The following is a 27949-nucleotide window of genomic DNA, read 5'->3' as shown; positions in this document are numbered from 1 at the left end:
AAAACTGATGGTAAATTCAAAGAAGAAAGTCAGAGTTTCCTCTAAGCTAATTTAAAAAGTCATTATTTGATTTTCAGAAATACACTAAAGCAAGAAGGCCATTTCTGTGGGTACACAGAAAACACATTCACAAAACTTTTCTTGCTTTTGAGAAGTCTCCCAACAGTATTACTTGTGAAAAAAATCTTCATTTGTGTTTTTGATTTCATACTGTTGGCTGTCTGCACCTTTTTTTATCCCAATCCCAAATAATTTTGAAAGGTGTTTTACAAACAGATAATAAACCAAAGTCTTGGGAAAATCTTTAAAAAGTTGGAGAAAATATGTATGTACAGATGAAACAGCTGATCATATTTTCTGTTTCCATGGCCCTTGGGCATCCAGTTACATTGGAAATATTGCCATGTGTATCGGCTGTTAGTAAAGAATGAAAAGAATGAAAAATACAAGATATTGGAGATGGTAGAAATAAATAAAAATTGACTGGTTCAATATTAATTTTGCCCTCGACCACTATCATGTTTTCATCTTTTAACCAAAAGTCCTTCCTTCTGATCATATTGATCATGGGGATCTGTTACACTTACAAAATAGCACACCTCCCATCTATATTTTTGCACAGGTGCACACACCTTTTCAGGCATAGTAAGTAAAATAGTCTATGTGGAAATGTATTCATTGCTGGCATTCCTGTTGCTACATTTACAGGTGAAGATGGTACATTTTTACCTTAAGAAACTTGAAAGTAAGGCTTACTTTCTTCCCAAAAAGTGGGAGACCAGAGCATTCCCCTGGACAAGGAATCAGAGACCCACAATCGACTGACACACAAATGGATAAGAAAAATAAGGTTCTCTTAGAAGAATGAGGCAGAAACCCAGCTGATGTGGAAGGACAGAGCAATACTTCTCCTAATAAGGACTTCCAGCATCTGGCAATATTTCCATTATTCTTGGAGTTGCTCCTGACCATGACGTATCGAGCTATTTGCAGCATCTGGAATCAACTAGTGTACAATGGTATGCTAACCAGCATGTAAAATGCCATATATATGTTGGCCAGGATTATGAAAGAAGTTTTACAGCAGGAACTACTGCATTCTTTTCCTGCAGTATTAAATTTCTATTTCAATCACTAGCGGAGCAGATAGTGTCTTTGTACTGGCTGGACTTTGATCCTGGGAACTCCCTGCAACAACATAGTACTCCAAGAAGATAAAATGGTGTACATGAATAAGAGCATAGAAACTATTCCATTTATTAATCGTGCCAGGAAATTTTCATTGATAATAATAAGCCTCCATACATAAACTTGAAAAATAAGTCTATACACAAGCTTTCTCTCCTTTTTCAAAGGGAGACTTGTGCCGACAAACTCACAGGAGCAGAGGTAGTTTCTTCCAACAGGAAAAACGAACGTAGAGCAACCCAGAGCTTAAAGCTTTGAAAAGTAAAGCATGTACTTCTTTTCATTTTACAATGTTGATGCAAAGAAGTAGAACTTTGACATGTGTGATCAGTACATTGTCTGGGCTAGGTGAAGCTAGGCTTTGCCTTATCCATTTTGAAGTTTGGAGCAAGATGCTGGAAACTGTACCTCTTTCTTCAGCCTTCATCTGCTCCTGTAGCTCTGCTCCTCAAGTCCCCAGCATGCACCCAGGCACGTGGCTCCCTCCCACTGGGTCCATCCTGCTCCTGGGCAGGCCCTGTGGTCCTTGGGCCAAGGATGTCTCCATCGCAGGCTCACCATGAAGGCAACAGGGACTTCCATACCTTCTCTTTAAGGCAAATCTCAGCAAAATAGGCTGCGGGCAGACTACCAGGGCAGCGTATTTTGCTGTCTTCATGCAGGGTTTATTGCTGAGCAAAGCTGGTTCTCAGCACCACAAACCTTCATGAGAACAAAATGTCGTTTGAAAAAGGAAATATGTGTGTTTCACTCAGACCAAAGGCTTGCAGAGAACCTCTCAGGCTTGGACACAACTCTATCACTAGTGCTTAGTCCTTTATCCTGTCCTGCAGAAATCAGTGACCCTGGCATCCCTCATTCATTAACACTGGATAAATGTTGAAGCATGGAGGAGAACAACTTCAGCCTCACCCAGGCATGTCCGCAGGCTGGAGATGGGTTAACCCACCGACATGACAGAAAGTTCATACTTCCAGGCCAGCTGCAGGTACACAGGCATTACCTGATCAAACAGAAACTAGAAGCAGCACAGAGAGACAATATGTGATCAGGCCTAAGCACTGCTGGTGCAGAGTTAGCTTGTTAATAATTTTTGAGCAAGGTTGAACTAGTGAGTGTGTTATACAGGACACATGCTGGTGCCCAGTGTGATTTTGATCTGGCTCCAGGAACCTGACAAACACCCTCATTGCATGGTCCAGCCACAGCCTGAGGTTTGCTTGCACAGGTTGCTCATCTCACTTCCCAAGGAGCTGGCAGGCAGCTCAGAAAGGCAGAGTGGCTAAAGTATAGGAAAACCAATAATTTCAAAAATGGTTACACTTCAAATCTGTTTGACGTTCCTGCTGTCAGTTCTATAAAGGTAGCAGTGTTATTATTGTAGGGCAGGCTATTTTAAGACAGACAGACTAACAGAGTTGGATTTCAACATGTATTTAGATTCTTAGTTTTGCCATTGCATATGTTAGCTCTTGTTTTCTGTGAAAATGGCTCGACTAGAACTAATGTCTAGCACGTAGAGGGAGGGATGCCAAGATGAACTGTGAAATACACTTGTCATTTCATGCTCTACTGTTACTTGGGGTGAATTTGGTCATGACAGTCCAGCTCAAGCTCTTCCAAAACAAATTAATCAGATGGAGTCTGTGGTCCTCCACAATTTTTAAATGCCAGGCTGCAGAGATATCAAACTGGGCAAAGAAAAGTAGCAATCACCTGTTCAAAGATTTGCCTCTGGCTTCTTCCCGTGCTCTCCTCAGTAAAATAGGGGAACCTTGGCTCCTCGGTAAAGCTATTTAAAGTCCATGAACAAAAGTACCAGAGAACAAGGTTTACATGTTCTAAGACTCCTAGGTGTTATAGTTCTTAATGAAGAACTAATTTTCTTTCTTTCCAGTGTGATTGCTGTACTGTCCCATGTAGATTGGCATCATTATTTTGCATTTCAGCACTTTCTCGCCTGTGACACATTTTTCATTATATCTGAGAGTGGAAAAGAACTTACAGTGGCTTCTGTACAGGGACATTAATAATTTAAACTCCTTGAGAATGAAACTCCTTTCGTCACTTATCCTCAGCCCCACATAGAGGACTTTCTTTGGATATGCAGTTTGATCTTCCATTAGTCTCTTCTTGTGGCCTGAATCTTCCCTCTTTCACGTCCTCTCTTGCTTTTTGACACTGTGGAGATTGTCTGAAGCCAGTAGCAAGCTATGAAAGTTTTTCACTACTAGCATTTCTTCTTCAAAGAAGACTTGTTATGGCCACTCCAGTCTCCACTAACAGAGATAGCCTTTGAAATGCATGAGGCTCCACAGCATGGTCACAGCAATGATGAACATATTAAAAAAAAAAAAAAAAGTGTTGTTTGTTTAAACTGTTGGTAATGAGCATATAATTAAAGAGATGAGAAGGTCTGGGGTTTGCTTGTCTTTTAGAGGAAGATTACCCACGCACTAGCTTCTGCTCTGCTACATGTTGGGCCAACTATAGCCCTGCCACTCATCCCGTGAGTGCGTTTTTATTGCTGCCCAGATGGATTTGTCTCTTGTGCCTTGACACAGCCTCAGTATGTGCCTGCTAACCTGTGACTGTCTACTGCAGAGTAAACATGAGGTTACTCAGACAGTGCGATACCTCCCGGAGTGACCGCAGGGTGTATGGGCCAGGTGGCTGCCCACTGACCTTAGAGTCCCACAGAGACAGGACAGACCGCGCAGTGGTTTGGCCCTCGTCCCAGGGGAGTTACCAACATTCACCACAGCAGGTAAAAGCTAAAAATACGCCCCTGTGCACTCGGAAGCCATTGGGTGAGCCCAGAGTGGCGAGGGGGAGGGTCCCATTGTCTGGGCAAGTTCTTCGGCTTCTTGGTCCAGTGCCCTGCCTGTGGCTGCCCCACTCTGCAGAGGCGCAGGCAAGCGCTGGCAGCGACAGACCAGAGAGGCAGTTAAAACGCATGTTTTGCTTGAGGATGAGCCTTCAGCTGCAAGACCCATCAGCGAAACCCCGCTGGGAGGTAAGAGATCACCACCCCCTCTTGCCAACAACAGTCCAGGGATAAGTAATTTCCAACAAAGTAATGCAAATAGAGCAAAGAAATGAGTCAGTTTGCTTCATCCTATCTGTAAGCATACAAAATTACTCAGTTACTCTGTCAGGTAATCCTGCCCTGGATAGAATTAAGTTTGTTAGACGCTTCAGAAAAGCAGCATTAGCTAAAATGAGAGCACATTATATTCAACCTATCAAGCTAATCTGCTGTGCTAATGCGATAATCTTGGAAAGATAATTTGTGGGAGATCTCTAGGAAGCCCAGTTTTACTTTTTCTTTTATTTTGCCCTTTTTGGTAGAGTTCTAGGATAAATATGTGAAACTTCCAAGTACTGAGAAGTTATTGGAATAAAAAAGGATTAGTATACAACAGTATAGCACCATCTGTGGAACGACAAAGAACTTCACGGTTGCAAAATGAGCATTTTGTTACTGTTGCGGGAACGCTTTTTTTCTCCTGCATTTCAGAATGTAGCCAGGGAAGATTAGACAAATGTGCTAATAAGAGAGGAAAATATGTGAGATTTTACATGAGTGTAGGAGTAAAAAGTGAGGTGGATTAAACACCTTCTTGCTTGGTCCTGCAGGTTAGCCTCTCCATGGCATCTGCTCTGCCCTGTCATACCTCAGAACCTTATCGATAAGAAAGGCAAAGCTCAGATTTGAAGGTGTTGAGTATTTTAGCTTCATGGAGTTTGGGTCAGGCCTGGAGGATCACAGGGCACAAAATAATCTGTAACAAAACACAAAGGTGTTTTAAGTTAAATCCGGAGGGAACCACTTTCATGACAAAATGAACCGCGGGGATGCAGATACCTCACTGATCAGGCTTTGCCACAGGCAGGCAAATACTGTGGTTCACTTGACAAACTCAAGTGATCTGTCGGGTACTTCCTAATGCTTGTCTCCTACTTTCTGAAATCTGTAGCTATGGGTAGATTTTCTCCGACAAGCATTTCAGGACAAGAAATATGTAATAGTCTCACTTGCTGCTTAGGATGATGGAGAGTGAACCAAGCCCCTGACGGTGGTTCAGACCTAATGCTGTAGAGCATCTTCATCTTTCTGGGCGTCTCCACTTCCTCACTCCCCATGGAGGAACCTCAGACAACTGGTTTAACATCAGAGCCCAGCTTTTGGATGGCTAGAAATGGCCTGGCTGAATCCATCCTTCCATGAATAACTGAAAGTGGGATCCATCTCGCCGGGCTTTAGTGACCTACGGATTAGGTGTCCAGCCTAAAGCAGCTGACTCCCTCTTCTAGCCAATGTAATGAAGTAAACACCTACAGAGGTCAATTTATCTGATGTGACTAGGTAAGACAAATTACCCTCTGGCATTCCCCTTTCCTCTCCAGAAGAGAAAAAAGAAGTGTAGGGTGAGCAGCAGATGCTCTATCTTCTCAGCTCCTTATAGTCTTGTGGAGGCATCCAGATTTCCTTGTTAGGGCAGAGCTCCATACCTGCGATGCTACAGAGCACAACTGACCGCATACGCAGAAAGCCACTACGGTAATGTTGTCCTTCAGTCAGACCACTTCAGCTAATGTATTTCTATTTGAAGGAACATCTCCAAGATAATATGCTGAGTACTGTATGTAATGGGTTGGAAAAGCCCATCTGTGCTGTAATCACCTTGGATATTCAACAATAGTAGAGCTGCAGGTGCTCTATACATGTAGCCTATAAAGTTCATAAATCTGAGTAGACGGATGTGTGAAAATACTTATATTTCATTCACCAGTGGTATCTGGAACTTGTTGAAATTTTTATTTTCATTAAACATGCAAGAACAGTATGTACTGTGATGTGATTTGAATGCATAATTTAGAAGGAAAATTACTTTTTTATATTTTATGAGGGTTGTTTGCTGCCATTCCTGCCTAGAGTTTATTAAATAGAATTTGTTTGTAAAAGCAGCCACATCTAAGGTGAGGGTGCAACACTGCATTTATAGATTTTTTTTTTCCAAAAGGAATACTAATCATGTACTTACAGAACTTCTTGAAGACTTTCATCAGTCTTTATGAACCAGCTAAAATCCATGTTTTTAACAAAAGGAGTCTATAAAGTAGAAATTGTTGACAAGTGATTCCTTTCATAATGCATTCAGCAGGTTAGAATAATTATTATAAATGTGGACTGTCTGTCCAAATTTTTGCAGACAAAATCCCTGAGCCACAGCTGCCTTTACAATTTCGAAGGTTATTTGGTTGAATCACACACTTGCAGTCTCCCCACTCATCCCAGCTCCATCACTGCTCCATTGCTTTCTTCTGCAATGCAATCCAGCATAATATTTCCTGGGCCTGTGTTAGTTTTGATATAACCCCATCAGCTGCACTCAATCACACACCTCTCCAGATACCCTGAAAAGCCAGTTCTCCTGTACCGAGTTTTATCAGGTCACTTGATAGTGAAGTTTACTTCAAGAAGAGCATGTTCACCATGGAGAGAGCAGATTATGAATATTAATATCACAGTATATAACTGCAGTATTTATTGTGACATTCAAAATGCAGATACAGATATGCACCATAAAGCTCTTGCTTCCACAAAGTCCATTGAAGTAGAAAATTATTTTGAAGCTAAGCAAGGCATGATCAAATAAAATCCCTTGACTGATACTCTGGATTTTTAAACTTGCCAAAGTTTTATGTGACTTAGCCAAGTAATCTTCTGCAGTTTACAAAATGCTACCAACAACACAGCTGAAAAACCTGGTATTTCAATGGTCCTTTAATTTGTTAGGAAAACACATCACTCTACGTCATATCTCTTACAATGTATTAACATTCGTGAATATTTTCTTTGTTTGTGGGATGAACTACTTTATCTAAAGTGCAAGACAACAGCAGAATCACTGCTCTCCTAGTGAAGAACTTCAAAAACATTCAGAAGAGGTTGGCTGAATTTTTGACACGATTTTTGTTAGAAAAATTGGGAATTAAAGTATAGAGGAAAGGAGAAAAACCTCTATTTTTTTTTCTTTTTCCCTTTTAAAAAGATAAAAAAAGATATTGTAAAGTGAAAAAGCCAAGGACTGTGGGAAGGCAAATAGCTTAGCTATATACTTTTTGCTGGAAACGCTGTGTGTATTACCATGAAGTGCTGGTAGCATTCACTGCTACAAACATTAACATGGAAAAAAAGTCCTCTGCTTGATGTGCAGAGCTAGAGAGGAGACGGAGAGCTTGGCTTCTTCTGTGCCATGCTGGTGCCGAACTGTGGAGGGTCCGCCTCTATTTCTGGACCAGGGAGGATGTCCTGGACCGGACAGGGATGGACATTTTGCCCCAGGACTCAGCGCGGGATGGTGCCTCCCACTCACCACGTGTCTGGACCTGGTGGGGTTGGGCAGCAGAAAGTGGGGAAGGCGGTGTCCGTGAATGTCATCTCGTGTCGTCCCAGGATGTCACACCGGCGCTCAGTCAGCCGTGCTCTGTGTTCTCACTTGGCAAACGGACCCTTAAATCTGACATGACAGATGACACTTTCCATTTTCATACTCCTAAGCTCTGTTTTGTCTTTGCTGAACCTTCATTGATGCCCTGAACATGGGCTCGTCAAAGCTCTTTTGTGCTAGCACCAAGGTTTTGCCACCAAGCTCTGGTGCCTGTAGCCTGTGTCAGGGACGGCCAAATTTGGCTATGTTTATCTTGTGTGCTGCATGATGGGGTGTGTATATTCTTCATGCCCTTGCTGTAACATGCACTGTCACAGCATTAGCGAATGAGCATTTATTTCGTGGTGGTAACTTTCATGAGGAGATACCAGAATGGATCCATGTGACAGGATGTAAAGTGCTGTTAAAAGCTGGCTGGGTGCCTAAAATTATCTCACTAATGCTTCTCGCTATAATGTGGTAATCACAGGGGACTGGAGTTATTTATAGCCAGCTGGGTGGGGAGTTGCAGAAATTGTTTCACATGCAGGGGGAAAAGTATTCAGGCTGTTTCTGGTTTTGAGACTCTCAAGGAACACAAAAAAGAACTAATCATTTGGCCATAAATGATCAAAGACTGACAAATGACTCATTTTGAGGCAGCTGACGTGATTTAGCAGCTAGAGGGAGTGGCCATGTGCTCTCAGAACTGAGCTGGAGAGCCCAAAACCACCCCTAGTCTTCTCAGCTTGTACCTTCAAACTCACCTCCTGCTATGACCAGTGCAGGTCCCTCTCCGCTCCCTCCTGGGAGGGAAAGCAGCACCAATGGAGGCACCAAGGCCACCCAGATGCCTGCTCAGCACAGATGCTCACCGTAATTCGAAGGAGAACATGCCCATAGCTACTGAAATGCCTGGAAGCCTGCAGAAGACAGGGGTGGCTGCGACGGGCGGCAGCAGCATCCCAGTTCTGCATGACCATACATGCTCTCAGGCTGTTAGGAGGGACGTGAAGTGCAGGGACACCTCACTTTCTGCACTTGTACCATGTAACGGGAAGGAAACATATTCCTGTGGCCCCATTTGCTCAGCAGACACGTAGCATCTCTGGTGGCTAGTGAAACACGGAGAAGGCCACCACAGGGCTCGGGAACTGCTGTCTGGGGAGATACCCAGGTCCCACCTACCGCCATGTGCCGCAGCTCAGTCATCACTGCAGCACCTGCCCCTGTGACTTACCATGGTGGTTACTTTGTTGACCACTATCAGGAGTAAATGGCATCTGCAAAATATCTTCTTGTGGGTTTGACACGTCAGTCTATTTACTCAGCGATTCATCTAAGCATCATCAGGTCCCATTTGCAAGTGCAGGGCATTCATCGTCACTGAAACTGACTCTCCAGAAGCTGAAACCAATTATTAAAGGAGCGAATGAGCGAATGAATTCCAAATTGCCACCTACAGGAAATTTCCCATTTTCAAAATGTTTTTACTTTCATCTCACTGAAAAAATAGGTAACAATACAGTGAATACTACAAAGGTAATATAATAGGGAAACACATCACAGGTTCATGTTATAGTATGCACATTATTCTTTAACAGTTCATCTGTTTCTAGATTACTGAAAAAGAAGGTAGCCTGTTGTTCATGTTGAAATTACCGATTCCTGCATTTTTTTTAAAGTAGTCTGTAAAAAGCTGGTCAGAAGCATTTTGGCTGAACTGTGTTCTGCTGGAAAATAGTGTCATTAAAATAAAAATATTTTGTTGGAGCGTTTCAATTTCAACAAAATATGAGATGAAATAAAAGTTTGACATAAGATTTCATCATGTTAAATATTTATTTTTGATGCTGATTAGTAGCCCAGTGACTCCAGCAGAACATCCTCCAACGAATAACTAAAACTAATTGCTATAACATGTCTGCTTTTTCTAGGATAATTGCTGGGCCCTAATCTGCTGAGTCCTGACACATAATAATGTGAAGTAATATACCACCAAAATGCTAAAAATTTCTCACACAAGCAGACTACATGGCCTGATGCACTTCTTATTTTTACTGTTTCTTAAGTCGTAAGTTGAAAGCACAGAGTTCACAGTTTATTTTCTCACTGTCAGCTACCCACATACAAAACAAAGCATTGGCTAGGTATCATCAAACCATTGCTTAATTTTGCAGACAGGGTGCTTGACTGATTGTCTCTTGATGTCACTGGCTTTAAGTATTACTTTAAAATACATATTTTTGTGCATCATTGATTAATTTTGGTTCACTATCAGTAGAATACTCATTTTAGTGTTTATATCCTCAAAGCAGTGTGCTGTGGAATTTTATTTTCTTGGACCTGGTAAGGAATTCTTCTTCTGTGCGGAAGTCAGGCTTACAGCCCCTTACAGTCCACACCAGTGAATTATACTGTCCTTCTCCTTACAAAATAATTTACTGAAGTGACTTGATCTAAAAATCTATGGTCTAATATAACTAACTTTCAGAATCTCAGTGCCGAAAAAACTCAGAGTAGAATTCAGTACAGGCTAGGATTTAATCCTGGTGGAAAGTCCATGCTGTGTAGCTGCAAGTTAGTGCACAATGGGTGACGACTATGGGACCCTGCTGTGAATCACCCAGATCGGAGACCTACAAGAACCCAAGCACGGTGCAGAGAATAAACACAGCCCGTTCTGAAACAGATGCTCCTCTTAAAGAAAAGTTTTGCAATTTTTCTCTGGTTTCTCTCCAGGCCAGTCAGTAAGCACTGAAGAACGTCAGTGTCAACAAGTGATTTTCTTGTTGGTTTCAGGAGACAGAGACAGCCCCTACTAATGCCTCTCAGCGTCCTGACGGGCCACTGATTCAACTGTGACTCAGAAGGAAATGTGCCACATAATGAGTCACCAGCATCGCACCCTCAACACCTCTGCTCTAGTAATATAGATTTCCCATCTGAGAGCTGACAGTGACCTCATCTTACTTGTGGTTCCTGGGGATGATGGAAGCAACAGATGTCATCACTACGAGGCAAAAACATAGTGGAAACGTTCAGCTACTACTCTGGAGTTTGACATCTAAAGCCCTTTGTAGTCTTCTTTTTTTGTTTTTGAGAAGGATGGACAACTGATCAGGTTTTCAAGAAATGAAAAGCCAGGCTAACATTTACAGTACATCGGTGCCATTATCAGGATAATCGTCACTCATATTTATGAACACTTTAGGCTATGGCTATCTAACTATGATCCACACCTGGAAAAAAATTGGAAAATCATGTCATTTTCTTTCTTCTTGTTTTTTAATCTATTAAAAATATTACTGCTAGGAAGAACCACTTAGAAAGACAACTGGAAACAAGAAAGTTGGACCATCAATGAAAACAGAAAGTGCCTGAAGGGAGCTGCTCTGAGATAATATCACCTTTTTTGGGGGCGGACCTAAAGCAGTAAAAAAATCCCTCACTTTGTTTCCATTTCCTAAATAAGTATTTCTGAATTAGACAAAGAATTTGAGTTTTAAAGAAGCCAGATGTCTGTCTCTGATGGCCTGGGACAACAGACGGGTTGCTCTGTATTAATATTGTCTTCATTGTAAGTCTGAAAAAGGAACAAAGGTTGCTGGACAGTTTGGGGAGGGAGAGTTGTGTGGCCATGGTGCAACCTTTGTCATACTCTGCTGAATTTAGAATAGGAAAAGAGGAAGAGAAATTGGGAAAAAAGGAAGAGGAACTTCTATTTGTACAAGTGCTTTTCCAATGGGAAAGATAATTTTTCTGCAAAACCTGTTTCCTTCCTTACCTCCCCACTGTTGGAGCTATTCTGTACAGGATTGGGTAGGATTGTCAATGGTCCTCTCCCCACGTCTCCCATAATCTCATTAACTTGTCTGTTAGTAGGAGCAGTACAACACCATGCCAAGGCTACTTGTCTACTGGTATATCAAACAGGGCAGATAGGGTCTTGAGCCCTGGGTCAGCCATCCACACCACTGAATTATTGGTGTGGTCCCTGGCCTGTGACACATGGTACTCCCTGAGAAATGCTTGGGCACGGTCTGGGGGTAGCACGTCCCCAGCATACACGCTGAGTGTGCCGGCCCTCTGGCTTTAAAAAGTCGGCCTGGTAAAGGCGAGTTGTTGGGGTGCCGGCTGGCCTTGGGGGCAGGGAAAGGCTCCCTGGCCTGTCTCATTTAGCAGCGTAGTTGCAGCTGGAGATGGTGCAAACAGACAAGATGGCAAGCAGCAGGAGTGAAGAGGTGGACCTCCTTCTGCGGTCGTAGGTCTGGGTGCTGCCCAGCCTCCTAGTCTTCAAGACTCCATAACTGGCCCTTTGTGACCACTATACTCTGACGTATCTTTCCAAGGCGATTTCTTCAGTACAAGGAAAGCCTTTTAAATTGTCCATCTAAATGTGAAATGACTTTTGTTTTTATATTGATTTAATTTGGTTTTCTGGAATAACCATACAACTCCCTGTCCTGCTTTTTCACCGCCTGAGAGCCAGGGCTCTTTTTTTCCATCCTATGGTAGTATTTTTAACAATCACTCCACCTTCTCTAGTCTGGCTACTCAGAAAACACAGAAAACGCTGCCAAGGGGAAGATACTTCTCTAAAAGCTGGTATTTCTGATAGTAAAATATCATAAACCTTTTTTTCTGCTGCATCTTTTACCAGAAGTGGATCATATTCTCCCAAGTATCTTAAACCTCTCTGTTTGAAAAGGCACCAAGCCCATTAAGGGCACCTGAAAAACGAGAGCCTGCCATAAGGTGCCATGTCACCTTTGCCTTGCCACTTCCACGCACATCCTGGGTGCCACAGAGGAACAAATGCTGATGTCTAAAAGATGGCCAGGGTCAAAGAGCACAATCAGAAGTGCTGCTGTGCTGGCATCAGGCATCCTTGCAGAGTTTAATCTCATAATTAAAAACAGCTCATGTAATCGAGGAGTTGCATTGTATAAGACAGAATTTCTGAAACATCAGCAGTTCAGTGACGTGCCTTTATGAGACCTGTCATCAACCGACAAACATATAAAGGCTTTTGATTTTCTAATTAAAAGGGTGAATTTATCTTGATTCCCCATATGCTAAGTGAGGTTGATTAGTGAAAGATATAAGGGATTAAAACTTTAGCTGATTATAATGAAGACTAAATTATTCATTGCAAATAAATTATCTGACAAGTTCGCCATTATTCTGCTCCTGAGCTGATCAAAAACCAATCTAACTTTTTCAATCTCATAACTATTTTGCAAGTTATTTCCAAGTATTGACTACACAGGATAAAAACATGTCAGAAGACAAACTTGGATGCTTATGTTGATTGTCCATCAATGTAAGATGGATAAGTCTGAAAAAGTTGGAAGGTCTTAAAAGTTTTACTGTGTGTCTGAAAAAAATATATAGATACATCTTACACATCAACCAGTACAACGCTCTTATGTATGCATTTTGTGTATCTTGTTAAAAGATGTTTAGTTGTAAAGGAACTTTTTTTCAACTAGAAGTGGGGCACAGCGAGGCATTTACTACTGTATTTTTATCTTTCAGTAGAGCTGGGCCTGAGCAGCTGAAGGTTGCAAGCTGGTGATCAACTGGTGATTGTGGCCTTTTTCAGGTGTTTCATGCCGTGCAAAGCTACAACTCCTTTTCCTTTTATAAAATCAGTTTTACACTTGGTAATAGCACTTTCCCTGCCTGCACCATCTCAAAGCTTCCTGCTGCTTTCAAAGGATCGGTGTAGCAAAAGCCTTCTGTATTTCCCGCTAGCAGGTACCTAAGAAAGCAGTGTGACATACTGGCTTGCGGTGGCACACCGTAGTGGCAACGGGCCTTGGCGTACCGGTGGGACGTGGCCCTGGCTCCGCTGGCCACCAGCTGCAGAGCCGGGACCGGCGCCCACCCGACCACCACCCCTAGCTCCCTTCAAGGCTCAGTAGCTATTTGCCAGGTACCACTGCAGGAAAGCAACCCATGTGAGTGAACAAAGGCTTTCCTAACCCCCAAAACTCCTATTTGTTGCGGGAAAACAGATATCCTGCCCATGCCTGCATCTCAAAATAGCCCTGTGTCCCAGCAGCCCAAATACAGCAGTGCTTGTGACAGGGACAGAACTATCTACGCCCACATCACGGGATGCTCACCAAAACCCTTCCTCGTTTGGCACTGGTGAGCCGTTAAGCCTGGCACAAGCCCTTGCCAGTGGGCAGGGTGCCATGTGAACAGATGAAAAGCAGCATCACTGTGCCAGGGATCTGGCTGACTTCATCTCAGGAGCAACGGCACTGGGGTCGGCGGCATTGCACCTGCGAGCTCCCAGTGCCAACACGCTCGGCTAACAATTTTAGACTGAGGTTAATCTCTGCTGGGCCAAAAGGGTAGAGAAACATGTTGGTGTCACCGCAGGCCAGAAGTACATTATCCTGAAAATTTTAAATAAGAGTTTAGTGGCTGCATGTGAGAAAATGTTGGATCAAATTTTTAAATGAGCAAAGAGGAAACAACTATTTGCAAGGTTTGGGTGGGGGTTTTATCTTTTGGGGGGTTTTCAGGCTGTTGGGTGTTTTGCATTTCAGAGTCATCAGATTAGAAATCTTGTTTGAGTTCTTCATACTAGAGGATGACTTGCGTGACTGGTGTCTGAATTTTGATCAAGTTCTTGAACACTTTTCTGCTTTCAAACCAAAGCATCTACGTAAATGCATCTTTCAAGGAAAAATGTCATCCAGTTTGTTCATAATTAGAAGGATGTTTCAGGAAAGCAAAACCTTTTATCTACATTTTTAACATGAACACCATGTTTCTATCTGGCTAGGAGGGTTATTAGAGTTTGAAGCTGAGGTGCACAAAATGCATTTCCAGGAAAGAAAGTGCGGTGTTATTGACGAAGGCAGTAGTTATTTAGACCGAATCTTTCTGTCGTGGTTCTTTCAGACAGAGGAAGGAGTAAGCAGCAAAATGTCTATGAAAAAGAGCCAACTACAATGGATTCACTGTCTTTATTCTCTTCTCTTTTTCCAGTCTCCTTTTGCAAGAGGAAGGGAATAAGAATGGCTAAAAAGCGGCATCATTTGCAGGGAACGGTGCTTCTGTAAGTATTGCACGTCCCGGGTTGCCAGGGTTGTGTGTGTGTGTCAGCGTGTGTGTGTAGCTGCTAATAGTAGCACCAGACTTCTGTCTAACTAAGTGCTGTATTTCAGCTACCCTCCTTGTCACTGTCAGCACACAACTTCATGTGTGACAGCAAAATGTGACCAAGGCCAAGGGGAGCCAGAGCCAGACCTCTGGACGGACAGCATGCTGGTGAGCCTGCGGCTGCGCTCCAGCCATCCTTACCTCCCATGGTGAGAGATTTCATGATGAATAGTCATGATTGCCACATCCTTGGCCTTGGAGGTGATGCTCTGTGGTGTGTTGAGGTTAGAAAGCAGCAGTTTCAGACCAGGTGGGGTTCCCAGATGCAAAAGTTTGTTTTGGCATAGTGGAGCTTCAGTACAATCCCTGATGTATCATTGTGCTCTGATAGCGCTGAAGTAAGCTGTGTAGAATCCCCTCCTTCTGACAGCAACAAAATAGCTAAAGGCTTGTAAGAATCCTGTCATGCAAAAAAGTAAAAATCATGAAAAGTCATTAAGACTTCACACTGAGGAGAGAGAGGGGGTGCTAAAAAGTGTGCACTACCTGGAAGGACCCTTTTTGTCCCAGGGAGGATGGAGGCAAGCGTAGAGTGCAGAACTGTACCAAGCAGGGAACATGAAACAAAAAGGTCCAAAGAGTATCCAGGCTATCAAAGTGCTTGCCAAAAGCTGAGACACTGAGAACAGTCTAAAAGACAGAGGTTTTATGGGCAAGAATGCCCTTTTCCACTGGCAGACCAAAGGGAGTTGAAGAAATTGTACTTTAAAGGTCAGAGGGAGAGAAAGAAAGAGTCCCTGATACGATGAAGAGAGTAACCTAGAAGGGAATCCCAGAAGAAGGGTGAGGATGCAGGAGGAGGGGTGTCACGAACAATAAAAAATTACTGATCTAAATTCCAAATAATGCTGAAATGTGGTAGGGAAATTATGCAGAGGTTTATATGCTAAATTTCTTATGCTGCTTAAAATAAAATTCAGTTGAAGGAGTTTAATTCAGAATGAGATTTGGATTGTGGGACAACACAAGATAAACTGATAGGGTGTATTCAGCGGTTGTCACTGGTCCAGAGATGTTCACCACAGCTGTACTGGAGCATCCCACATATAGGTAGTATATCTATATATCTATATATCTATAGACCTATGCTATCTATACCAATACACAGATCCAGGGAGCGAGCTGGAGGGACTGACAACAGAGGCAGTGCTGTGGGTTACCCAGCCCAGGAGAGACTCGCAACAACGCAGGTCAGCGCTGGCACCCAGCACGCAGTCATGTGGTAACTGTCCAGCGGGGCCTTCTGGCTTAGTTTATGACACTCCCTGGGCATTTCATGCAAGATCAGAATTTAATTTAAGAAGGCAGACCTAAAATAATTGAATGCTTAATATATGATTTAGAAAGTATTGATGGATGAAAGATGTTCCTTTTATATGATGTGAAGAGAAAATCACTGCAGATCGCTTCTTTGTGAAGGTAAACAGAAAAATATCCTCCTATGCAAGCTATAAGCAAAGTAGCAATATATCTACAGTAGAAATGAAGTAGGGAGGTAAATATCTCTGATATTTCTGTTGTGTTATGACATTTTGGTTCCTTTTGTTTGTGAAGTGAATTTCATTTCTCTGGCAATTTTGGCTTGGTGTAGAAGTAGTGTTTCAATACTACCACCACTGACATACAATAACCAGGCTATATCCCCTCTAGAAAAGTTCCCAGACTAAAATAAACAAGTATTAGGATATGAGAAGTAATTCTGTTGGCAGATGAGTACCAGTGCCAGCTATATCTGACAGACAAGAGAAATCAGAATGTATTAAAAAATATTTTGTTTTTAACAATATTTCTACTTATTTTTTACACAAGAATTTCAGGGAAAGGATGGTTGTGTGAACATTGTAATTGGGCATCTCTTATTCTCAAGAAATCCCAAAGAAAAAGAAAGTCATGTGATACACAGCAGCAGGGATGACTAGTGAGCTTTTATTTTCATCCCAGGAGATGGGTTTAGAAAGTAGGATCCACAACTGCTCTGTTTCTCTCCAGAGAACTGTAACAGTACAGTATTCACACACACGACACACACGCATGTGACACAGCCCTTAAAACACAATTGTTAGTTATTTTCCTTGCTGTGGGTGGGTGAAGCCCCAGTGCTCATAAAATGTCTCTTATAAAGGAGAAGGGAAAGACTGTTTGCCAAGTTTAGAGAATACAAATGAGGAATTATTCTAAACTAATTCAATAGTTCTTCTTTTCCCCAAACTACCATAAAATGTAAAATATTTGATATTACTGTAAACAAAAAAAAATATTGCTTGCACTTTTCCAGATGAATTTGTACAAATTACTGCTATATTATACCACAGGGATTTTAACTATGTGTTACAAATGATAAATTCTTTAATGCATTAGATACAATTAAACTTATGACAATGCTTAATGGTGAGCTTAGAAACATATGTTTCTCAGCACTAGGATTACTCCCTTCCCTCTAACAAAATTTTTATCTATAGCATCAGGAAGATCTGCTGAAAGTACCACGAGGCCAAGACACAGAAGTCACTTCACAGTAAGCTTGAACTAAGATACTTATTTCCTGATAACTAGTGAAAATTTTGTTGACGTTCCACATTTCTTTATTACAGCAGCAACAGCTAGTGGAATGTACATTTGAGGCTGGACATTTGCAGCAGAGCAACCATCTGGAGAAGCACAGAGAAAACAGGCTGCTTCTGGGTGTCAGATCTGCCTGGGAAAAGAGCTCAAGCAATCTGCCCCAAGCCATGCTGGAAACCCATCTCCCCTGCTCCACAGCAGCTGGCTGTCGCCCTGGGAACCTCCCAGGGCAGATCCTGACCTAACACACTGCAGACTGGGCTCAGTTAAACACAACTCTTCTACAGGCAATTAGCAACTATAATAATGATAATATCAATAATAACCTTGAAACTTGCCTCCCCAAATCCTGCTTACGAACGCCTATGGGAATCGCAAGGGAGTATGTTAAACTACTTACGCAAACGTGAATTCACTCATGAAGAGTTAAGCCAGCAGCAGTTAATGCCTAGAAATCGGCGTTTCAGTTTCAGCTCAGACCCAGGTGATTTTGGCAACAAGTGTCCAACGCTATGCTCTCTTTTATTGCTTTAGTGGTTCAGCAACCAGAATCGATGGCCACAGATATTGCTTTGATGATTGACGAGACAGCAAACCCCCCATCTGCACCAAAGAGAGCAATGCCATCTCAGGTATCCCAAACGCCATGAACGATGACTGACTCACACACCTCACCCAAGATGAGGAGGAAGAAGCGCAGAGGCCCAACTCCCCCTGCTTCTCCGTGCAGCAGAGCAATGTACAGCCTCTGTTCTCAGGGTAGGTCCCTTCCATGATTTCCAGGCAGATGCAAGGCGTTTCCCACAGCTCATCCTCCCTGAAAACAACGTAACTTTGTCAAGCACAGAGACCTAATTATTAGGGCTTCTTTGGCTAAGCAGCTTTTTGTCAGTTTGCAGTGGGACTGGCTGTAAAAAATACCCACCCCAAAATATGGCTATCTACCCTCAGGCTGTGATGCCATGATGGCTCATGTCAGATTTGCGCTCTGCTGGGTCATGGTGCACTCTGGTCCATCCCAGTATGGTCTTGCTGACCCAGCCAGAGCTAGTTCATAGCTTTTCCTGATTTATGTTGACCGCTGAAGGATGGACAATACATGGTCTGGCATGAAGCTAGGCTCTTCATTTGGCATAAAGACTGCTGTTATAAAATTAATCCGTTCAAATTTTTTTAAACAATAAACCAACAGAAGAGGGGCCACAATGTTTTGGCATCAGTATTGGGAACTCTGCAGTCAGGTTTACTTCCTGACCAAACCTCAAGTAGCTACAGGGCCCAGAGCACTACCTTTTCACTGAATTAGTATGAGAAATCTCCATAAATGTCCTCAATAAAGAAACACTCAAGGCTGACAGGAGAAGTTGGCACAGGGCCAGAGTACACGTGGGCTGCCGAAGCTGATATCTCAGATTATGTCCTATGTGCACACTTTTTTAAAAAAGATCATACTCAGCAGCCTTCAGCTACTATTCTACTTGAGTGCTAGTATGGATTGCTAACAAGGATGTGGCAACCACAACTATTCCTCACAAAATCTTTTACCATGCTAACAATGCTAAAAATAATAAAATTCTTGCTGTGAATTGTCATATTGTTTTTCTCCCTAGGAACACTTTTCTTGAACTGGAAAGTCCAAGCTAACTGTAGGGTAAGCTAATCCACATGCAGTCTCAGTAAGCAGCTTTACTGATGCACTGGAGCTTGAGACAGGAGACTGTTACATGACTTTTAGCAAGTCACTTCAGCTCTTTTTCATCATCTCATCCATTTCTGCCTTGTCTGTTTTGACAGTGAGTGCTCAGGAGAGATCTGTCTCCAGTTATGTATTTATAACACTAGAACCTTGATCTCTAGAGCTCATAACAGCTCTTTATGCTGGTGAATTTGAAATAAATATGCCTTCATACCAAAGAAAGACATAACTTAATAATTATGAAAACAGGATATATGCTGCTTACATTTTAAGCAGCTAATAACAATTCCATATTAAAAAAAATTGCTTTTCTGCAGATAAACAATACAGGGTCCTTCTGAAATTTTTTTTAGGAATATACGTTAGGATTACATAGTTTTAAATTCAGGATCTTCTTATTAAACTAAATTTTAAAATCAAGAGAGTATTTCCATTCTTTTATGCCTACATAATATTTCATGGGCAGATTTATCATATAGTGCATAACAGAGAGACCTTCTTGCATATTTTCCAAACACAGGCCCTGAGCAGAAAATCTTTGTGCACTAACTTGCCTTTTAGTGAACACCTCCTAAATATGCAGAACAAGGAATATTCAAGCTTCCTATCTCAGTAAACAGACAGCATAAGACAGAATTTCTCCCAGCTAACATTAGCCATCCGAGTGCCACACATCCCATCCACGCCAGTCACCTGCAGGCAGCAGAGACGCCCACCCTTGTGAGGCATCGGAAGGAGTACAAATTCCCTTCTCTCTCCTGACTTGCAGGAAAACTGGGTGAAGAGCTTAGACTAGGTGCCTCCTCTTCAGACAGCTAAAGGTGGTGAGCTGAATCGTATCTTTAGCTTTTAAATTCATTTGACTTAACATCAAAGGAGTAATACAAAAAGCAATATATATTCGTGTATGCAAGATACATGACTCCTGCCAGCACGTGATACTGTATCCTTTCAGTTACCACTGGGAATCAGGGTTACACCGTTGCTTAGTTATCAGGGGGAAGTGCATATACTCCATGGACTTGCTGTGAACATAAGCTTGCTGGGACCGCATCTAGAAAAAAAAGAATTTAAAATGTGCAGTGTTGTCTTGGTGGGTGTGCCCCTGCGCCCAGCCCAGGCACTACCTGCCACAGCTTCTGCTTGAGAAAGTGCTGCAGAACTGGGCCTTTAATCCTTTCATTTGTAGTTCTCACGAAGTATAGTGAAATAGGAAACATCTTGGATGTAGAAATCCTAATTGTAAGTTTGGCGCAGTACGGCCTGCATGTTTCAGGCCCTCAGCGAAAGCTGTGGGGCTCCCCAACTGGCACAGCAGTTTGTTTGTACAGGAGCAACACCAGCAGTGGGCTTCGTCTCTGGTACCAAAAAGATTCGGCTGCTTATTGCAAGAATATTTATATCCCTGTGCGTGTGATTTCAAACAGAGAGCAAGAAGAGGGAAAGAGATAAATAGAGAGAGAGATGAGAAAGAGAGAGATAAAGGAAAACAGAGAAAAATAAATAAATAAATAAACAAAGAAAGAGAGGGAGCGAAAGAAAAAAAGGGAGAAAGAAAAAAAATAAAGAATATCTTACTTTTCTTCTCTGAAGATGCTGACAATTTTCTCAGTGCCAACCCAAGCAAGAAGCAGAGCTAGATGAGGAGCAGGGCTGCAATAGGAACCACAGGCTCTGCTGGAGGTGATGGGAGCACGGCAGGCCACTGAATTTAAAATTCAGCTTATTTCTGCTGAGAGATATCAGACTGGGGAAGACGCAGACTGTCTCGGTCAGTTGGTCTCCCCATGCAGACCAGCTCCCTTGCCTCCAGATGTGGGCAGCTCCTCCACTAAGAGAATTGAAAATGATGAGCAGGATCAGTGTGGGAAGAGGTGGAAGAGGTTCAAATGTTCGAGCATGCAGTATTTACAGTTGAATTTCTGCATCACGAGATTTCATAAATAGCTCGACTGCATAGTAAACAAAAGTCTGAATTTATGGTCCTGAATGGGACAGGAGCAGGGAACCATCGATGGCATCCAAGGCTGTGGGCACAGTTTTGTTCTAAGCCAGCATCCTATTGGTTGCAGCAAAACTGAGACCCAGGAAACTTCTGGAGGGTGCTGAGCTGGCATGTGCACATAGTTATATCTCTTGCTGGGCAATGTGGTGAATGTGAAGAAGAGCTCAAAAGTAGCGGCTATTGCTCCATTGCAGAGTGCTATAGTCTGTGATACAACGGGGTTGGTGCTCAGCTGGGAAGGCTCCGTCTCAGCCCTGCGATGGTAATGGCTACTGGAGTTTCCCAGGCACGCTGGAGGTTGGTTTCCTGCAAGCCAGAATGAAAAGTAATTCAGTGTACTGGCTGCAGACACAGATTAGCTTCGATGCAGCAAGTTCCCTCTCTCATTGGCCTAGCAACGTGTTGCTGCCTGAATTGGCTAAGGAGGTAAGCAGCAGCTTTGGACTCGCGATCTGTGTTTCAGCCTTCACTGGGATAAGCAGGCAGATACACCAAGGCTGGCAAGAGCAAAAGGATGTGCTTTTTGCTTTCTCTGACTAAGTCTGTAGTAAACAAATCTCAATTTAAAACACAGCTGATGATGGCTTTGGGAAACTGAGGCAACTCCAGCACTTCTGAGCCCTTGTAACTCTCATTCTGTCCTGGATCTGCAGCCCAGTAACAGAAACCACCGCTGTGCCTGGCGGCTGGCCTTTGGCCTTATCACGGGAAAAACGGGACAGACTCTCTGCCAATGTTCAGTCATCCAGTGTGATGACCAGGCACCCAGCAAAGCTTTCAAAGTAGTTTAGCAGCTGACTCTTCTCTTCAAACAAGCACAAGGCCCCGTCAAATACTTCTGCAGTCAGCAAGCGCTCCCGGGGTCTGTCCACACGTGAAACCGTCCGCAGGCTGCAGGGCTGGCAGGAGCCATGGGCAGCTAACAGCATCGCAGGGGAGCTCAGGGACCCTCCTCCAGGCACCATCAAACTCCTGAGAATGGCATGAGCTAGCTAACTTGGGCTGCCCAAGTCTGGGTCTTCTGTAGCTGCACACTGGTGACTTGCTTGAACAGGGCTGGGGCCATGCTCCCAGCACTCTGCCCAGTGTGACAGTGATGCTGGAGTCCTCTGGCTTGTGGTGGGATGTCAGACTATCGTCATCTGCTCTAGACAGAGTTCATTTGCTGTGCTTATTAACACTCATTTAGGGGAGAGCAGCTTTTTGGAAATAGACTAGGCTGTCAAACGTGAAAAGCTGTTGAAAAGCAAGAACAAGAATCCAGCACTTTCCAGTCCTCCAGGCTCTGTTCCCTTCCCTAGCTGAGACCCGTTGTAAGGGAAGCTAACCCCTCTTCTACCTTAGGTTCCATGATTGATTTCCCCAGGCTGCTGGTTATTTATCTGCCAATCATTTTTTACAAAGCCATTGTAACAGCTCTTACTTCCAAGCTTAACTTTTAATTAAGACCGTCTTAAACACTTCAGTTTTTGTCAATAGGGACTGCAACTTAATGGAGACACTGTCCTATGTAGCACATATTCATAGCAACTACATGTTAGTCACATGGAAAAGTCATGCCCAGAAGCACACAACACACAAAATAAAACATTGTCTATCTTTTGACAGGATTTAATAGTTTCATGGGAGAAACAGCACTGCTGACCAGGCAGCTCTCCTATGACCACCAGCAAGAGCACCACTGACTGCAATCTCGAGAACTGAGATAGGAAGGGTTCCCCTGTCACCACCGCTGCAACTCCCTTCTCTCCGGGGATAATCTTGCTTGGGAACGCCACTCATGCCTAGTCTGACACTGGCTTGTGTTTCTCTAATACTTTCCTCTGGAAAACGTATTTCCATCTGCAGCATTATTCCTCTCTTTGTCCTAAGAAATACTTGAAACTGCTGCTATCTCTAATTCTTGGTTTATCCTCTCATTTATCAGCATTCTGGCAGACCTCTTAGTTGCTATACAGCAGCATGAAGCATCTTATTTTTGGAAAATTTTACATTTTATCTCCGTTTTGGGGTCATATTATTTTCCAGAATTGGCAGATTTCTTTTTAAACTCGGTATTTTTTTTCCCTGGTACTCTGGTATAATTAGCACTAAATCAGTCACTGAAGGCACTACAGCAGAAGGCTGAGATAGGGTTTCCCGATAGTAAAAATATGAGAGACTGAGATAAAGATACTTCCGCTCCCAATATTTGCTCCTGGAAACTACAAATCCAGCAGATGAGAGGCCATCTGTGTGGATACCTTGTGATGCATTTTAACACTGAAAAACAGTAATGGAGCTGCACTTCTAGGGCTTCCCTTGCCAGCAGCCATCCCTGGAAATCCCCTGTAGGAGTGAAAGGATAGATAAGGATAGTGCCATGGAAACCGCTGATCCTTCCCTTACCTTTCCTAAGCAAGCTAGAAATTAGAGATTAACTGGCAAAAGTCAACCTAACTAACCAAATCCTCCCAATCTAAGTATTTTGTGCTCCACTTTAGTGTAATAATTAAGAATTATGAGAAAATACAGTAAGAATATGAGATGTCTCAGTGCTTTTACTCTTGAAAAAAGGTTTTAACACCTCTTTGTGGTGAAATCTTTAATAGATTTGGTGTACACTTTGACATATCTTTATCCTTGTGCTCTAGAAAAATTTAAAAAACTAAACAGGCTATATTTATGAAAAAAATACACTGTGTTCTTCTAAGGCAAAGATCAATGCACAGCAGTGCTGTAACCCTACAACCTTCTTCCAAACAAAGCCACTGACAGACTTTTGAATGTCATGCAGCAAGAAGGACATCTGTGAGAAGCTGCTGCTCCCAATTCATGAGTCTCACACAGTTGTGAGTTCAGCAGAAATCAGAAATCTTTGCCTCCTTCAGAAGTGGTATTTCACTCTTTGGCTAATCAAGTGTACCTTGCAATTGAGGGGCACTATCTTCTGGATCAAGCTGTTTCTTCTAAGGGACTTAAATCCTAATCTGAGAAAGAAAAATACAGCCTGTTTCATCATTGCTGAAAAGTTGCTAACCCTTGCTCTAGGGAATTGCACTGTATTTGTTTTTCCTGAGGAATATTGGGACAATTTGTAGGTGCTGTGCTCCAAAGCACTTTTTTGTTCTATTTAGAAACGACTTACAAGGTTGGCTATTCACCATATTCTGCCTCCACTCATGATTGAGGATGGTGTTCTTACTATGACTAATCTAAGTTAATGTTTTGGCAAAGTGGAACACCCTAACTGTGCCCTGCGCATACTCTCGGCAATTCACCTTCCTCCTGCTTCTGCGGCTGCATTGCCCACATCTGTCAGCGATGCTTTGAATGAAGCCAAAGAGCATCTAAAACTCTCGAGCAAAGATTCAGAAAAACTGCAGAGAATTTCCAGTGAACACCCAGGGCCATGACAATAAAACATTTGGGGATTCTGAGCACATTCATCTCTCTTGATGACCCCTTTCCAAGCTTTCACGCCAGATGCTGTATGCTTTTAGCCCTCTGTGGGCATTAGCAGAATCAACAGCCAGCTGGAAATCGAAATGGCTACCAGATGAGCATCATGACTGCTTCACAACATGTACATTAAGGCCCTGGCTTTCACCAAGATTAGGTAGAAGACGGGGTGATTAACTTTAACAGCACCACATGAATTGTTGACTGCATGGGCCTACACATGCAATCACATGCAGGACAGGTTTTCTGCAATTGCTGCCATAGTTCCTTCACCTGTGCCGTCGTGGACAAAAGTTTGCAGACTGACTCCTATAGGCATCCTTATATTGATTGAAAACTGATGTGTATCAGCCTAGACTGTGAAATAAGTCAAGAAAAAAAAAGAGACCATTGATTAAATAAGATTAAAAATAAGAAATGTGCATCTGTTTGCAGACAAAGACTTACACAAGGAGGTCAAACCGTACCACATAAGGTTGAAACCACATTAGAAGTGTCCACACATGACTAACAACCATTGCATTACGTGAGCTCAGGACACCTCTTCAATTAAGCAGGTGCAACTATGCGAAACAGGCCTCACCATTGTAGAAAAATGTATTCAGTTAAGACTAAAAGTAGTGAATGTATGAATACATATATGACAATACATCCTCTTTAGCAGCTTCAAAGGCTTTTTTTAAAGCATTAAAATGCTAACAGCTTTCACTTTCTTTAAGAAAACAAACAAGGAAGTCGAATACACACCTACTATAGTCACAGTGATGAGGTTCCTCAACCAAATACATAGTTTTAGGCAGAAATTAACAGAATTTAAATGACAATTTACACACATTGTGATGGCTAATTAGGATGTTATACTAAGCTAACCAGCTAACCAGTCTAAGACAAGAAAAACTATTTTTTTCTGTTCCCCAGCTCTGTTGAACTATACAGGCTTCTTGTCGTATAAATGTTAATCAATTTGCATATAAACTGTAATTTTGTAATGGATGGAAAGATCAGCCCACGTAGACCCAATGACAATGTCAGGTGCTCAGTTTACTTGAGTCATGTAATTGGGTATCCTAAGTCTTAAATGACTTCTCTTTGGGGAAATACAACAAAAATTGGCTTTTGAAAAAGAAACTCAGACCATTAAAGTGTAAAACGAAACATAATGAAGCAAAATGCTTATAAATGGATGTAAAAGGGTCAGTCAGACTACAGAAAAGCTTAACAACAGTAAAGATTAGTAAGATTCATTACTGTCTTCAGTCTAAAAGTACTGCCTTTATATCTATCATGTGGTGTAAAGAAATCTTTGATTTTTCAGATTGAACAACAAAAGTACTCCAGAAGTTCACAGATAACATACTTATATAGAGGATATTGGGATGTCACTTATGGTGTTTTATAATGGTTATTTATAGCAAATGCATGAATCTTTAAGTGACAAAGGAAAGGTTAAAATATTAGAATAATAAGACACAGTATTTTCCTGGACAAAGCGTACAGACGTTCATTTCATTAACACAGCACCCCTGCTTAGCACACAATTGTGCTGCATGGAAGGGTGGTAGCATTAAGAAACTGGTCTCGTAGAACAGATGAAAGACAGTCTTCTTTCATTTTCAAACCATGTTTATGTTGACAGATACGTTTATGTTCACAGACATGTTACTGTAGGTACTAACATTTCTACAGAACGTTAGTATTGTGTAACCTACTGAAAAGCTATTTTTTAAATTCAGTTTGTAGCTCCAAAATCAAATCTGGGAAGCAAGCCCATGTTAAATTATTGAAAGAAACCTGCTATTTCTGATAAAGTATTATATGCTTTACTTTTTGTTTGAATTTGTAAATTGTATGATGATTTCGTAACAAAATTAAGCTAGCAGCACCATTGTTCTTCTCGACGGAGCAGAGAAACCAGTTCACAAATAATGTTGGCCTCCATCCTGTAAACACCTGTGTACAAGCTTAGCTTTCGAACCGTTGACAGTCTTATTGAATTCAAGGGGTTTATTTGCATTAGGAGTGTTTCGTGCATGAGCATTTGCGGCACTTGAGCCATCGCTGTAACATACACGCTTTCACGGTTGATAAAAAAAAAAAGCAGCCCAGCTGCGTCATCTTGGCGATGCTTTTCCATTTTAGTAACAGACAAAGCGGAGAGCAGGGTCTGCCAAAGAAAATCTGAACTTTCACACCGTTGATCTCCTCAGGACGGTAGCTGCTGACCTGGAGGCTCTGCAGGCTAACGAAGAGCCGATGGCAAGGCCAGGCCAGTCCCTCTGCCCTCCGTAACCCAGGAAAGGGGCAGACAGGCCGGGGCCACAGGGGACAGGGCAGCCTCGCTGGACGGTCGCCCGCTTCCCGGGGGAGCGCGGCCCCCTGGCACCCCGTGAGCTCCTGCCCCCCGCACCGGGTGAGAGGAGGAGCGGGGAGCCTCGCTGCCCGCGGGCCCTGCTCAGCCCCGCACCCCCGCCCGGCCCGGCCCGCCGCACCCAGCCGGCGCGCAGCCCGGGCCGCGCCGCCCTCTCCCCTCACAAAATGGGGGCCGCGCCATCTCCCCGCGCCCCCGGGCAGCAGCGCCTCCGTCAGCGCCGGCGCCTCCGGCCACCCTAGGCCCGGCAGCCCCGCGGCCTACGCGCCCCCAGGCGCTGGGCCGCCTCTCTCGCGGGAGGCGGAGGGAGCGCAGCCGAGCGAGCCTCGCCGCTCCTTCCTCCTCCTCCTCGCCCCCCTCAGTCCCTCCGCGCCGCTCCCGGCGGGGCCGCTCCTCTCCGCTCCGCGCCGGGCCGGGCCGTGCTGCGGCGCTTGCCCCCGCCCCTCGGCGCTGGCTGCCGGGCCGAGCGGCGGCGGGGTCACGGCGGCGGCGGCCGGGTCAGAGGGTAAAGGTTGCTCCCCCAGCATCCTCCGTGCTGGATACTCAGCCATCTTGGATCCGCGGGACAAGAAAATTCATGCGGTGAGTCCGGCCCCGGCTGCCCCCTCCCCGGCCCCCGCCGCCGCCCCGGGCCCCGCCGCTGTCCCGGCCGCGGGCCGATGAGAGAGAGCCGGGCTGCGGCGCGGCCCGCGGCGGGGCCCGGCGGGCCCGGGGCCGTCCCGCCGGGTTTCCGTTTGCTTTTGTCTCCGAGGGGGAGAGGGGGGGACGCGCGGCGCCCGAGCCGGGAGCGCAGCCGCAGGCCCGACCCGGCCCGCCGCCCCCCGTCCTCCTCCGCGGGCGCGGGCGCCCGCGGCTGCCGGGCGCCGTTCCGGGGCCGGCCGAGGCCGAGGCCGCGGCCCAGTGGTGCCCGGGCCCCGCATCCTTCGCGGCCGCCGCTGGCAGCTCGCCCCGCGGCCCGCTCGGCCCGTCCGGGACGGCTCCTTCCCGCCGCCGCCTCGACGCCCGCCCCGGGCCGGCCCCGGGCCTAGCGGTGGCCGCCTCCGCGGCCCTCCCCCCCGGCCCGCTCC

The 27949-nt window shown here is 44.0% G+C and overlaps 1 protein-coding gene and 1 long non-coding RNA gene across 3 annotated transcripts in view; both read left to right on the top strand.

Annotated features, from left to right (window-relative positions):
- The first annotated feature begins 4101 nt into the window (after window positions 1–4101).
- On the top strand, window positions 4102–18975 carry LOC142362230 (uncharacterized). The gene is made up of 3 exons (XR_012764846.1): window positions 4102–4204; window positions 14637–14706; window positions 17402–18975. It is a non-coding gene; the product is annotated as an uncharacterized LOC142362230 (long non-coding RNA).
- An 8372-nt stretch (window positions 18976–27347) lies between these two features.
- CNOT2 (CCR4-NOT transcription complex subunit 2) overlaps window positions 27348–27949 on the top strand; it is an 89103-nt gene continuing 88501 nt past the window's right edge. Inside the window, exon 1 of one of the 2 annotated variants that reach the window (XM_075428983.1) lies at window positions 27348–27464. The gene's annotated coding sequence lies outside the window, so the exon portion shown is untranslated. The remainder of the gene's footprint in view (window positions 27465–27949) is intronic. The other variant, XM_075428984.1, reaches the window with a different exon arrangement.

The sequence above is a fragment of the Opisthocomus hoazin genome, chromosome 8, assembly GCF_030867145.1.
Source record: "Opisthocomus hoazin isolate bOpiHoa1 chromosome 8, bOpiHoa1.hap1, whole genome shotgun sequence".
Classification (NCBI taxonomy): Eukaryota; Metazoa; Chordata; class Aves; order Opisthocomiformes; family Opisthocomidae; genus Opisthocomus; species Opisthocomus hoazin.
The sequence above is the reverse complement of the archived record's forward strand: the minus strand, read 5'-3'. Positions and strand labels throughout refer to the sequence as shown.